General features: G+C 42.2%; 1 protein-coding gene across 4 annotated transcripts in view; it reads right to left on the bottom strand.

Annotated features, from left to right (window-relative positions):
* Positions 1–13,326, bottom strand: part of GALNT9 (polypeptide N-acetylgalactosaminyltransferase 9) — a 141,518-nt gene that overhangs the window by 49,340 nt on the left and 78,852 nt on the right. Inside the window, exon 1 of one of the 4 annotated variants that reach the window (XM_061355329.1) lies at positions 13,043–13,139. The exons of 2 other annotated variants lie outside the window; for them this stretch is intronic. The gene's annotated coding sequence lies outside the window, so the exon portion shown is untranslated. Of the gene's footprint in view, positions 1–13,042; positions 13,140–13,326 lie in introns of those variants that run through there. One more of the 4 variants, XM_061355328.1, reaches the window with a different exon arrangement.

The raw sequence follows: 13,326 nt of genomic DNA, 5'->3' as shown, positions 1-13,326 counted from the left end.
CAGCCGACGCATACAGTGAACACTGATGGCTGCTATTACTTACTCTGATCTATATAAAGCTTTGTTACAGGAACTCATGTCTTACATGACACTTTGCCTACAACATCACTGTGTTTCCTCTGATACCAGCACATCACACTACTTTAGAACAAATGATCTGCACACACAAGCGCAGATGTGGTGGAAACACGGATACATGTGAATGAAGCACAGAAAACCCAAATTATAGAAAAAAATCAATACTTCAAATCTGTCCCAGTGCAGTAGCTCTGGCCAGCACGTGAAGGAAGTACCCGACACCCATGAGCGACTGCATGCCTTTGCTTGCAGAGCCACAGCAGAGGTGCCCTATGATGCTTCAGAGAGAAGCCTGTTTGTTCAGCCTCAAGGTACTGGCACAGCAGGACCCAGCTCTGCTCTTGGGGTGGAAGAAGAGAAGTTGCACGGGAGGGCTTTCTGTTTGGTGGGACAAGAGGAGACCAGAACCGAGTCTCAAGCAGCTACTGCACCTTTACCTCTGGCCTCAATCCAAATGAGCTTTCACAGTGTGAATAACTGTGATATTCTGCCCACGGAGGGGACAACTAAAATTTGTCTGTTTTCTCAAATGATTTCTCTTCTGGTCCAAGCCCACAAAGCCAACAGATACAGTGCAAGAAACGATGTTAATGTGCCTCTTTCTTGCCAGTTAATTAATAGTTCTTCTCAGAAACCATTTAGTAAATTATTTGGATGATGAATAGCGCTTTGAAAGGGTTTCGCAGTTACTAATAACACCATTCTGTCTTCCTGTTCCACAGCTGGTTTTATTAATAGAACCCTTTCATAGATGAGGGCTGCTCTGCAAGAACATTTGATAAAATAACATGCAGAAAAATATTGCATATGGGCTGTTTTGAATCCCTAACCTCTAGGAAGCACAGCTCTGTTTTAGGAAACCATCAGTATGCTGGCTGAAGCGAAAGGAGATGGACTGCTTTGAGGAACACAGAGCCTGACATTCTTGCACAAAAAGCTGCACTGAATGTTCTAACTTTCCCTAAAACACCAGAGTTTCTAACAAAGAAAAATTCACTCGCTCCATCTCTTATTGAACTGTATCAAGCCTAATGGGCTCTACTGATTCATTTGCACTTAATTGGCTCCAAGATGTTACCTCATTATTAGTTGAGCTGCAGGCATTCATACCATCTTGGAAAGGTAAATTGGCCCTAAACCCAGAGAATTACTCCTTTAATTAGGCTGAATTGATCAGAAAGGCTACAAAGATCACCTGTATTATCTACAAATCAGCACATGAACCCTGCCTAGAGTCAGCAAGTGACAAATGACCATGAAGGCCTTGTCTGGTAGTCCCCACTAGTGTTAAGACCAAGATACAAGATGCTCCAGTAAGGCCATCATCCATCGAACAGGCCACAGGCTGCAATCATGCTTAACTCAAATTTGTTATTGTAATGAACTGAACCTCCTCAAAGCAGCAGATGCCAGGAGGACAGGATGTTATATGGATTTCCAATACCAGCCAAACAGCCTCAAACTTGGAGCCAAAATTCTGTCACTCTGCTGCTCTGTGGAGTATCTTGTTTATGGACTTTCATTACTTACTCGGCTTTGTAAACCACTCATTCCAGAGCTCCCAATGGTATAAACAACTTATCATCACTTGCCATCAGCTGTTGTATATTATGTGCATTAGTAAGGTTCCCCATGGAAACATAGCATAATAGGAGCAGTTAATTTCATTTTTCCCACTAAGAAAAAAAGAAATAAAATAAAGATTTCTGCAGAAATCAGCTTCTGAATATATAAAAATTAATAACAAGGTACTAAATGTTTCCATGCCAATTGACAGAGTAGGGCAATGAAAAGCTGTTCAATATGTTGGGGCCTGCCTTACTTAATACACGTTCTGGGAGGGATTTTAAAAACTGCCTAAGTGCTTTTCTAAGTGCCCTATTTTCAATGACATCTGTGATCAAAGCTGCTCAGGTGATCTTGAGGTTTCTCCCTTCTCAACCTACCTTTCCCTGATGGCCCAACCTATGCCATCAGACTGCTCTCAGTAAGAGCTGAAACACATGCAGCGGGGTACACAGATGACACTGCCGTTTGGATGGTGCCAAAATGTATTTTACAAAGTTTCCTGTTGCTTTATTCATTTTGAGTTCCATTGAAAAGCAGCCCTTAGTAAGGATACAGATACCCCTGCTTGAAAAAGCTCATAAACCAATCTTGGTTATATGCAAAACATCTGCACTCTGTATTCTGTTATGGCTATAAATCTGCATTATGTTTCTTTGAACACCAGTATTTATCTTCATTGTTTAGTGCACCTCTGCACACTGGAGAATTCATTAGGAAAACGACACAGTCATGCAGTGCAGCAATAAATTAGTGTTCTGCCTGAAGAAATGCTATTGATTTTGCATGGCATCCCTGGATTTGCATGTTTGCCAGTTAGCTTAACCATAAGACTGTAACGTACATCAAAGAATATCCTCAAGAGCTGAGTTTGCAGCCTACGTAAGGCTCACTTTGGTGGCACGTTAAGCCTTTGCAGAATGCTGGCCCCCAAACCAATCAATTCAGTGGCTTAGATTTAACCAAGCATTAAAAGAAAAGGTAAACTGTGTAGCTTCCCATCTTTAAGCAGAGCAACAGTGAGGAGTGAGCTCTTCAGCTGATACGCTAGAGTGCTTCTTCTCTCTCCAGCCATTTGAGGGCAGACCTTGGCATGCTAATCCATCCGGCTCACAACCTCAGAGAATGCTCCTTGCAAAACAGTTCCAGCAAAACGGGGTAAAGGAGTTTAGCTACCAGGCAGGAGAATAACAGTTCAAAGGACAGAGCCAAAGATGCATTCCAGCACAACCACGCCATTCAGACCAGCTTATCCATTTCACAGCCTGGAAATGCAGATTCCTGGAAGACTAGAAGCAAACACAAAGCCTCTGGCTGGGGCTGAGTAAGAAAATGCAGAACTCCATCACAAAACCAGTGATGCCCTGGTAAAGGCAATGGGGGAAGAACGCCCCTTGTGGGAGACACCTGCAGGACCTGCTATGAGGGATGCAAGTCAGAGGGAAACTGGAAGAATTTACACCAGGAGTTGGAAGATAGGAGTATACAAGGCGGATCTGGTCCTTGCAGACCTTGGTACCTGCTATCTGTGAGCTGCCCTGGCATTTACAACCGTGACAGTGACACCCTGTCTTTTGTCAGTTGGCTATAAAATCTTAGAACGGTGCGTTGGCTTTGAGTAGCCTGCAATCAGTTACTGCAAGAGAGCTAATTGATCACATATGATTAGCCAGATAATTTGCTTCATATTTCCATTAACGAGCCCAATGGGTATGATTAATCGCTGCAGGGGGTAGAACTTCAGCAGGGTTAGTGGGGAACTTGCTTTGTAATATTGTGAATCCCATTACCCTTAATGGAAATTTAACAGCCAAATCCCCTGTGGATCACTTAGAAAAAATTATCCCTTAAGGTTAAAGGGGATTTCATTAATCGTATTCTAGGATGCTCTGATTTAAAAGTATTGTAAGCCTCCAGTGTCATGTAGAAATATGCATCCTACTGACTTTTGCATGTCCCTCGTTATTATATCACATTACCCTTCTCAAATGGAACTTCAAAACACAGCTCAGCCTATTGAAATGTAAAGCACATCAAGGGTAAATTTTCTAAAGTTATTCAAGGAGATTTATCTGTTAAATTCCTATGAATATTAATGGCAATTGTCCAGCCACACTGCCAAAATACTACTCTTAACGAACCCCAACAGCAATTTATCAGGCTTCTTGAATTCTGACGCCCACATATAGCAGAATGCACATTACATATGAGCCTAAAATTTGGGCTGGAAATCCACATACCACGTTGTTGTGGTTAATGACATCTTGCACTTCTCTGAGATGTTGGCAGAGTCTTACAAATGACTTTTTGGAGTGTTTGGCATCAAAAGGCAATACATGGATGTCACTCGAATCCAGCTAAAGGATATGTAGAAAGGTATTAAGTTGTCATTCTAGAGTACCTTACTGCCTATCAATCACAACGGAACACTGGTGAGAAAGCGCTCCTATTGCTGGGCAGCCAAGTTGACAGAGTTAAATTCCCCCTGAAACACAAGGCTTAGGTTCTCTGGAAACCAAGATCCATTAAGATGGACACCCAAAAGAGTCACCTTTTAAATACGTGTGAAACAGCAGAATAGCTGCAAATATTAGTCAGTGTCTCCGACTGATGATACCAATCATTTCAAATAGATTTGACTATTTTCCAATTTACAAGTAATTCGCAAATTGAGCAGCATTTTCACGAATCATGCTTTGCTGATTAAGTTTTTGGCCATTTATTGTTAACATATGACTGTGACTAATTGCTAAACAGCTTGATGTTGGCCAAAGTCATACAGAGATGCATCTACTCCTTAATCAACTGGATGAAACTCTTCACACAGGGAAATGAGAACAATCAGCGTCAGCAGCATCACAGTGTGCACATGGACTCACTCAATTTAACCACAAACATTGACCATTTACTAAAACACAGCTTTGCATGCAAGCAATCAGTCTGCACACATCTATTTGTTTAAGGTGTTCAAATCCCATTACATTGGATGCCCACAGAAACTGCTCCCCAAGACACTTTTCTGTAACGTTTTACTGATGCAAACCAATACACGGTCATAAGTGATTGCTTATATATATATATAAAGATACTTTGATGTTTTAGTTCAAAGTTAGGGAAAGACTGACTGGATCAGAAAACATAAGTTGGCACAGTTATGTGTCAGCCACAGCTTGACGCCACCCCAGCCAAGTTGCTGCAAAAAACCTGTCTACTTTAGGAACACTCATGCACATAAGCTGAAACATCCACATTAACCAACTAAATCAACCTGTGTATAATATCAACCAGTTATTAGCATTAAAGCCATCCCTAAACAATGTAGCTGCAATGCATATGAAGAGATCACCTTGCCCATCTCTGACAATATCCAGGATATACAGATATGTGTAAGTGCACTGAAATAATTTTAAATATTGTTTTCTATTCCACTTCTACAGCCTACAATTGTTTTATATCAAAACTATGTCCACTTTAGGCAACCTGACCCTTGTGTGGTGCGGTGCCTTGAGGTCTATCATCAGCTTGATGAAAGGCAACACTGGATTCTCTTTTGCATGAGGTTATTTCTAGCTATTTTGTCCATCTGCCTAGAGTGATGAATGGATGAGAAGAAAGAAGGCAGCACTGAAAAGAAGTGACCACACAGAGAAAGAGAGACCAAAGAAGGAGAAGAGTCAATGAGGCAATAAGGGATATATGAGACAAACCTCAGAACAGAATTAGTTCTTGAGACCTTGAGGATTTCAGAGACTTCTCCATATGCACCTGATCCTGGCCCTCCTCTGTTTGCATCCACCTCTGGGTTCACTTCCTGAGGTCGCTGTTTCAAATTTCAGGTTTTCCTTTCAAATGCATAGCATCTCCAGAACTCTTTATCAGTCTACAGTCAGCGATGAAGTCAAATGAAAGCTCTGTGATCAAAGGCTGATTTCCCTACAAAAAAGAAGCCCTTTCTACTGTTCTTCTGAATTAATTTCAGTTCAGACTAAACCATTTCCTTTACAGCATCGTTTCATGTCACAGATGGGACCCCTGCTTAGTTTTTATTGCTATTAGAAAGGCTTTTTTTTTTTTTATACCCTACTCTGAGTAATAGGTTTTTCTCCTTGTCTAGTCTAGACTTCTCTTAAGCAAGAAACTCCTCGAACCTCCAATGCTTCCCTTACTTTGAACATCCATTGTGGAAGACATTTATGAGCTTTCCTGGGAGTTGCTTACGTACTTAAGAGGTCTGGTGTCCACAGCAGCACTGAGCTCATAACTAACTGGTACAGCTCAATGAATGTGTGGAACATTAAGGCCTGGTGGAGCTGAGCCAGGAAAGGAAGAGGGATAGGAGAGTGATGAGAAAGAAAGAGTAAGACACGTTGGCAAGAGCAGAAAACGGAAGGTGGAGAAAAGGTCTAAAGACTTGCCATAAAGAAGGGATTTAGGATTGGAAGAAAAACTGAAACAAAGTAGGAAGGCACATTCTCTGAATTTTCAACCTCACCCCTGCCTAGCTCAAGATGATTTGGTTCTGCCTATTTGTCTCATGCACTTGAGTAGCAGCTCATCTCCACTAACCCCATGGAACACTTCGTTGCCAGCTCAATGCACAGAATGCAAAAGATGCCCAAACCCCAAAGATGCCCCAGAGAGGATGACATGAGTGCTGCTCGCATGCTTCCAGGGTTGGAAACTGAACAAAGTCTAACACATACCTCCCTCTGCACCTGGTTTCTATGGCTCTCACCCTGTGGCCTGACATACAACCAGTGTGGTTACATTTACACCTTCCTTACTCCTTGGTTGGTTCTGTACGCTGGAACATCACCAGGCAGATCTGTTGTTTAACCCAAAGGCTGTTGTGAAAGCATCTATACATAAACAGTGGGGTGGTTTTCAGTCAGCCATTCATATTACACTCCTCATGCTCTTCATTACCTGTACTGGGCAGGAGATGCCAGCACTAATGGGGAAAAAATAAAGGATACAAATATTCTTTACTGAAGTCCTCATGTGTCTGAGTTAATGCAGAAATACTGTGTGAAGCCCTCACAGTGACAGAAGCAGAAATTAAGGCATGAAAGGAAGAGGGTTAGTACGTCAGCTCTTTATTAATGTGATAACAAGTGCTAAACAGCACTGGATTTACCAGAGTTGTTTTGAAAACAAGTGCCCTTCAGATCAATGGTAAACTATGATTAGTGGCTGCTGTGCCTCTGTACCTAGAACAGCAATCCACCCCACACACCAGGAAAGCATGAATATCATTCAAACTGGGTTGGATACTCCCTTTTGCTGTACATCACAATTAAAGAAGGTCAATATGCAGCTGGCTGGAAGATTTATCATGCAATCTCTAGCAGGCCCATGGATCCCTGTTTGTTAGTTAAAGGTTTTCTGTCTTGCTAAATCACAGCACTTTGCTCCTATACCTAAGAGGGTGTAGACATTCAGCTAATACCACTGAAGGAAAGTTTTTCCCTGTCTTTACTTATCAAAAGGAAAAGATTACAGGGTTTTTAAGCTACCTTTTGAGATGCAATTCACCCAAGTCACCCTATCATCATTCCTTCCTTCTGCTGTCACATTTGCCTCAATTTCTTACTTTGGCTGTGCCTTGACTCATTGCTAAATTTTAAACTAAAGTGCTAGATTGCACTATATCCTTCTTTTTTTGGCTTTCCCTGCTAAAAAAAAAGAGAAACAAAACAGAAAGAAAGATCAGTGCCCGACAAGGTATGTAAATGAAAAATTTTTGTATGAAGGTCTAAGAAACAACTTAGTAAGTGCTAGAATTTGCTATTTTTCATGTAGAAAATGCCTTTGACATTTGAAATGCCAGGAAATGTTGCTTCAGGAAGATGGACAACGGGCTATGCTTAATTAAAACAGACAGAATGAAACGGGGAGAACTGCTACCACATTTGCACATCACTATCTTTCTGAAGAGGTACTGAAAACAGACTAATGAGGGACAAGAAAAATGAACCCCATTTCCCTTTGTGATATTTTTTGCTGCGCTTCCTGCTTAAGACAACCATGAGTAACCTGTGTAAATGAAAGCATAACACAAAGAGCTGCTGCTAAGCACAGGATGACACAAACCTGGGTCCTAATTCTGCTTTCTAAAACACTTCTTACTTCTGCTGCAGCGCAGAGAACAGGTCAGCATGATGCTACAAGCAAAACACATGGACCCTTAAGTGCTCAAGAAGGCCAATACTAGAAATACTAACGCTTTCCTTATTTTACAGCTGCTTTGCCTAATTTCTAAGTCTAGCACAATACTTCCCTGGCCATCAAAATACAATCTTCATTCTCTTCCTGACCACTTTGTAAACACTGTTTTCCCTTAATACCAGTAATCAGAGCAGCACACATTTTAAGGCTTGGAGCCACCTGCCTGCATTGGCTAATCTTGCAAGAGCTGCTTTACCATTCTCAAATCCTTCTTACCAATCAATTTGCTTCTTACCACTCAGCACTGTGCCTGACCCTCCTTTCCACCAACACACCCCATTCCCTTCTTCTCCTCATCGCTGTTCTTAAAACCCTGATCACAGGCATGGTGTGTGATGTACACCATCCATCTGGTGAAGTTCCTGTAATAGGAACAGCCCATTCTCTTTCCCAGCCTTCTTTCTCAACCTCTGTCTACATTACCTGATTTCTACATTCATAAAGGCATTTCTATACAAGTAAAAATCCTTTTTGTGACCCCTTCCATTTCAATAACATACATACATTGAGGGTCTATCAGCCCAAACAGTTTGGCATATAAACAACAGATTTATAATAGTCCCTTTTAAATTATACATACACTATCAATTATATATAATACTTGGACCATTTGCATGCCAAACTGATGGTTGTGTATTTATAGTTAAGACTATATGGAGCTATGCAGAATGTTCACAATGAAAATAGACTGTTTTACTTTCATTTCGCAAAACTGAAGCCAAAACAAAGTTTCTCCCTTTAATTTTTTTGCTGCAAAATAAGGCACTCCCATACATTTCTGCTCTGGGAGGAAAAAATGCTCCTGTCTTTGAAACTGTGCATTTTGATTAATCATACTATGATTTATTCAGCATAAACCCAACTATTTCACAGAAGCCCTGAGAGAAATGGCCCAAAATGAGCACTAGTCCATGATCTCTAGATACATATAAATATGCATACACAGACTTATATATACACAAACACACAGATGAGTTGTCAAGATATCAAGATGGGGAGACAGAATGTGTGTACAATGCTGCAGAATGAGGGCATGCTTAATTAAAGGGATAACAGTACACAGAAAAGAACAAGTCTACATGATTGTGACAGTCTGGCCTTCCGATATGTCTTATATTGGAGAGCATTGCAATATTTGATTTTAGATTTAAGAAAACAAAGTTCTTAGAGACACGTGAATTTGTATCAGAAAAACCACACTCTATCCTCAAATTCTTTTCACATCCTCATTTAGCAATCAAAGATAACAATTCCTTGTTTAAAAAATAGAATAATTAAGCAGTGATTGATACTCCTAATATTTATGCATAGGAGGGAAATGAAAGATGTCAGTTATACAGGAGCACACAAAGCAGAGAACATGTGCTACAAGTCATGCAAGTTACTCCCAATACCTGCGTTGGTTTCCAAGTAAAAAGCCCCTGCAAGACAAAGATCACAAATGAAGCATGGACAGAGCTCACTACAGTACTACAGCACGTGAAGAGCTACTGCCAATGCCACTCCTTTTGTTTCATTTTAGCTGTCGCCTCTGTCCACTCTTGGGAACCCGAAGGCCTGACACCAAGCCATTTGAAAGCCACTCTGGATGGGTAAGGGCAGCTGATGCAAAAGGCAGCCAAAGTGCTCTCGCTTTGTAACACACACTAACCCAAACTCCTTCCGACAAAGGAAATCAATACTTCAGCAGGAGACGTGCCCCAGCTTGGCACTGAACCTCAAATGAGCAAAAGGCCTCCTCCTGCCTGAACATCATCCCCTGAGCACTGTCTCAAGACTCACCTCATTTACTACAAGCATCTGCAGAGGGTATTTTCCCCTCCAGGCCTCCCGCGTCCTTCTTTAACATTTGCTGTTAGAGATCAGTAGCCTATACAATTTATCGTACCTGTCAAGGCTAATTTATTCATGCGATCTGGCAGTAATCAAAAGGACGGAGATCGATGTGCCAGCAAACCTTGACATTTATTCATATTCTGAAGTCCCATTTGACCTTGAACTGCAGCTAACTGGAGCTGAACCTGTCAGCACCAACCTGGGGCTCGCTGGGTCGCGCAGATCGATGCCTCTGGGCTAAGGGAACAACCTCAGGGCAACAGATGCTCAGACCACAGACAGAGGGGTAGGGAAGACGACACCACTGACAACACAGTGGTCACAGACCTACCAGTCAGCCCAGCACGTGCGTTGGTGCAGCTTGCACCTGCACACTCCTGCAGTACAGATGTTCAATGCCAATGAACTTCTGACAAGGAGCAAAAAGGGTGAGGGAAAGGAGTGAGGAAGGAATATGACTTGTGTCTACCCGCAGCAGCACAAGCATGGTACCTGATGCTGTGATGCTGTCCTTGGCAGGCTGCTGCCAGACTGGCCCCATGCGGGCCACTCGTGGTGTGTCGGGAGGCAAAGGAAGAGACAGAGAATAACTAACATTACCTTCCCTCCCTGGGGGGAACAGAGACAGCGGCTGGTGATCCAGCCAGAAAGGGCAATGCAGGAGATACATCAGAAACTCTGTGACCAACTAGGTACCTGACAGCTCAACATGACACGGGAACAGGAAAACAGATCTCATGAGAACTGCTTTGAATGTGCTCAGTATTGCCTAGGAGCAGGCCTTGGGATTTGCTTATTTCTCTTGAAACCCTTTACCCTTGTCCTCTCCTCACTCAATCATGCCCTAAAGGAACATAAGAATTTGAAGTGCAGTTCTTCCTACACATGCATGTGCTGCAACTCCCAGTAATCATTTCAGGCTTTGAATTCAGGACAATCAAAAGGAAATACAATTAAGCCTGTTTAAACCAGTGACTCCCAAACATCCACAGAGGACACTGTTAGAGCCTCCTGACTCAGTTTCCCCTTGGTCAAACGAAGGCATACTTCTTTAGCTGCTCCCCCGAGTGTGCCACGCTCTGAAGTTATTGAACAGTTTTTCTGCTAATAGGAAGAGATTTGTGTAAATGACAAGCATTACAGATGCAGAGGAAATCTAAGTGGCATTTTAGGTAGAAATATGCAGCTACAGTTTTACTGAAACACGCAAATAGATTATTTTATTACAGTCAAAACACTTGAATACTTAATACGCAGCTGCACCTAGCACAGATTTCACAAGCGGATTTTGATGCTTCTCTGGGTTCTCCTTGGCTGTATTTCTCTTGCTATAAATTCTGTATGTCATATGAAATACGATTTTTCAGTGAAGTCTGCCTTTTCCAAGCCTAAAATACAAACAGAAATGACGGATACACCACTCTGTGTTTGCTTTTTCTTTCTTTTAAATAGCTAACACCTTTCTGTTATGTTGGAAGTTACCAAAGGAAGGCAATTGGCACTTTGACCAATGCATTTGCACGTTATATACACATCTAACCCTGGCAATCCAATCTGGTGTTCATGGAAGAGAACTGACAATGACATATGAAGATGCAACCATGATTTGCCTGTATGGATCTAGACTAACTGCAGTATGCAACCAACGCAACTACATATGGAGTTCTAAGTTACAATGAAGGTGCTAATAAAGCATTTCATCCAACCTGTTTCCCTATTTTAACTATGCACAAAACAAAATCTGAGAGAGAATCTTGGAACTTTTTCAGGGAGACTTATAATAGTTTTTTTGAGATATGCTATTGGGTTTTGTTTTCTTTTCCTTCCTTCCCTATGGGAATGACTTCATTTACTCACGCAGAAACAGAGCAGGAATTCGGCTCCAAAATAATGATGACAAAAAGTGCAGAACAATACGGTAAATGGGTATTACCAAGTTCCCAGCTCCTGGCAGCCAGTGTGATCTAAAGGTGTTCCACTGCACACATGCTCCAAAACACTGCCATGAAACATTCCCCCAAAGCTTTTAAAGGGCACCGAGTTAAAGGAAATGAACCTCTGCAGGATGAGCTTTTAGTTCTGTTGCTATTGTTTGGACAATTGACCACGGGTGTCCTCCTACAACATGAGCAAGCAAAATGCTCACTGCCACCAACACCAAAAAGGACAAGATCATAACACTAAGCCAAGCTTGAGAAACCATTTTAGGGTTTACTTGCACAGGAATATTAGGTGGCAACAGATGAACAACTCACCTGCTTGCTGTTCTGACTCTGTGCTAAACGCCCATCATGCCCACACACACTCCCCCCCGCCACCTCTCTGCAAGGTGCCTGGCCAACAGATGCCTTTCTGAAACATTAACTGCAAAACAAGTAAGAAGAGCTGATAATGCCATTAGCAGATGGGCAAACTGAAGAGGAAGGGTAGGAAACAGACTCCTCAAGCTGGTGAGTAACCCTCAGTATTCCTTGGTATACAACACAGTCACTTTGTCTGGGGGCTCCTCTGTTGTGGGTATTCCCATTGCACTACACAGACTAGTAAAACCAAATTTATAGGCGGCTTGCATTAAAACCTTCTCACTGGTGGCTAAACAGATGCTGCCCTAAAAGGAAATTGCTTGTCTCTTTCGCACAAAGTGTTAAATTGCCTTTTTTTTTCTGAGTGCTACACACAGTGCAGATAATGATGCAAGTTTTTGGCACCAAAGGAGGGAACCTTCATTCGACAACAGGTACATGCATTATTCCTTCCTGTTCCTGCTCCTCAGCTCAGAGGTACCTGTCACACAGGGCAGCTCAACATGCTTTGCTCTAGTGAGGCAACGCTATTGCAATGGTTGTTATTAGTCAGGTAGACATTTCTTTAGCAGGCTGCAAAACATACAGTAAAAAATGTTCTATTACCTCCCAAAGTTTTCCAGGCAGAATTAAAAGAAAACAACCTAAATCCCACATCTCATCAAAGATCAGCTCTGTCTTCCTCATGCTCACACAGGAAGAACACTTCCACCTGCCAGGAATAAGGATTTACATGCCCCTGTTTGGCATCATAAATAATGGTGACTTGAATTTTCCTACACGGGTAACACCTCAGCAACAGATGGCAAGTTATATATCTCAATGCTTACGATCCATCTCCAGGCCCTGCACTCCAGAATGGAACATCCTGGAAATCTCACCTCTAAGGTACATTTTCCCACATGAGACGGTTTGCCTGGATCTGGGAAAACCCTCCAGCCACACAACCACATACAGGAGCCTTGCCACAGCCAAGGAAAGCAGTTTGGACTATGGGTCCCACATCCAGAGGCTGCTTCTCCAGGACTTACCCAGGCTGCTGGTCTGAGTCATGGAACCTTCACACACAACACACTTCTTTGCTCTAACTGCAGAAGGACAGACTGAAAGAACTCCTGCCATCCTAAGAGCCCTTTATACCTAGTAGAGGGTCAGATAAAGCCTCTCCTCCCCAGAGAAACAAGAACAACCTGGGGAGCTAATCAAAAGGTCAATTAGCAAATGGGCATCTCCCTGCTCTGGGAACAGCTGGCATCTTGCAACACAAGCATCCTGCAACACAAACACTTCTGCATTTCATTTTTTGAGTGGAAAA

The sequence above is a fragment of the Neopsephotus bourkii genome, unplaced genomic scaffold, assembly GCF_033783945.1.
Source record: "Neopsephotus bourkii isolate Nb327-2 ecotype Australia unplaced genomic scaffold, CSIRO-AGI_Nbou_v1 NB_795, whole genome shotgun sequence".
Classification (NCBI taxonomy): Eukaryota; Metazoa; Chordata; class Aves; order Psittaciformes; family Psittacidae; genus Neopsephotus; species Neopsephotus bourkii.
This window is presented reverse-complemented; position numbering and strand designations above follow the sequence as displayed.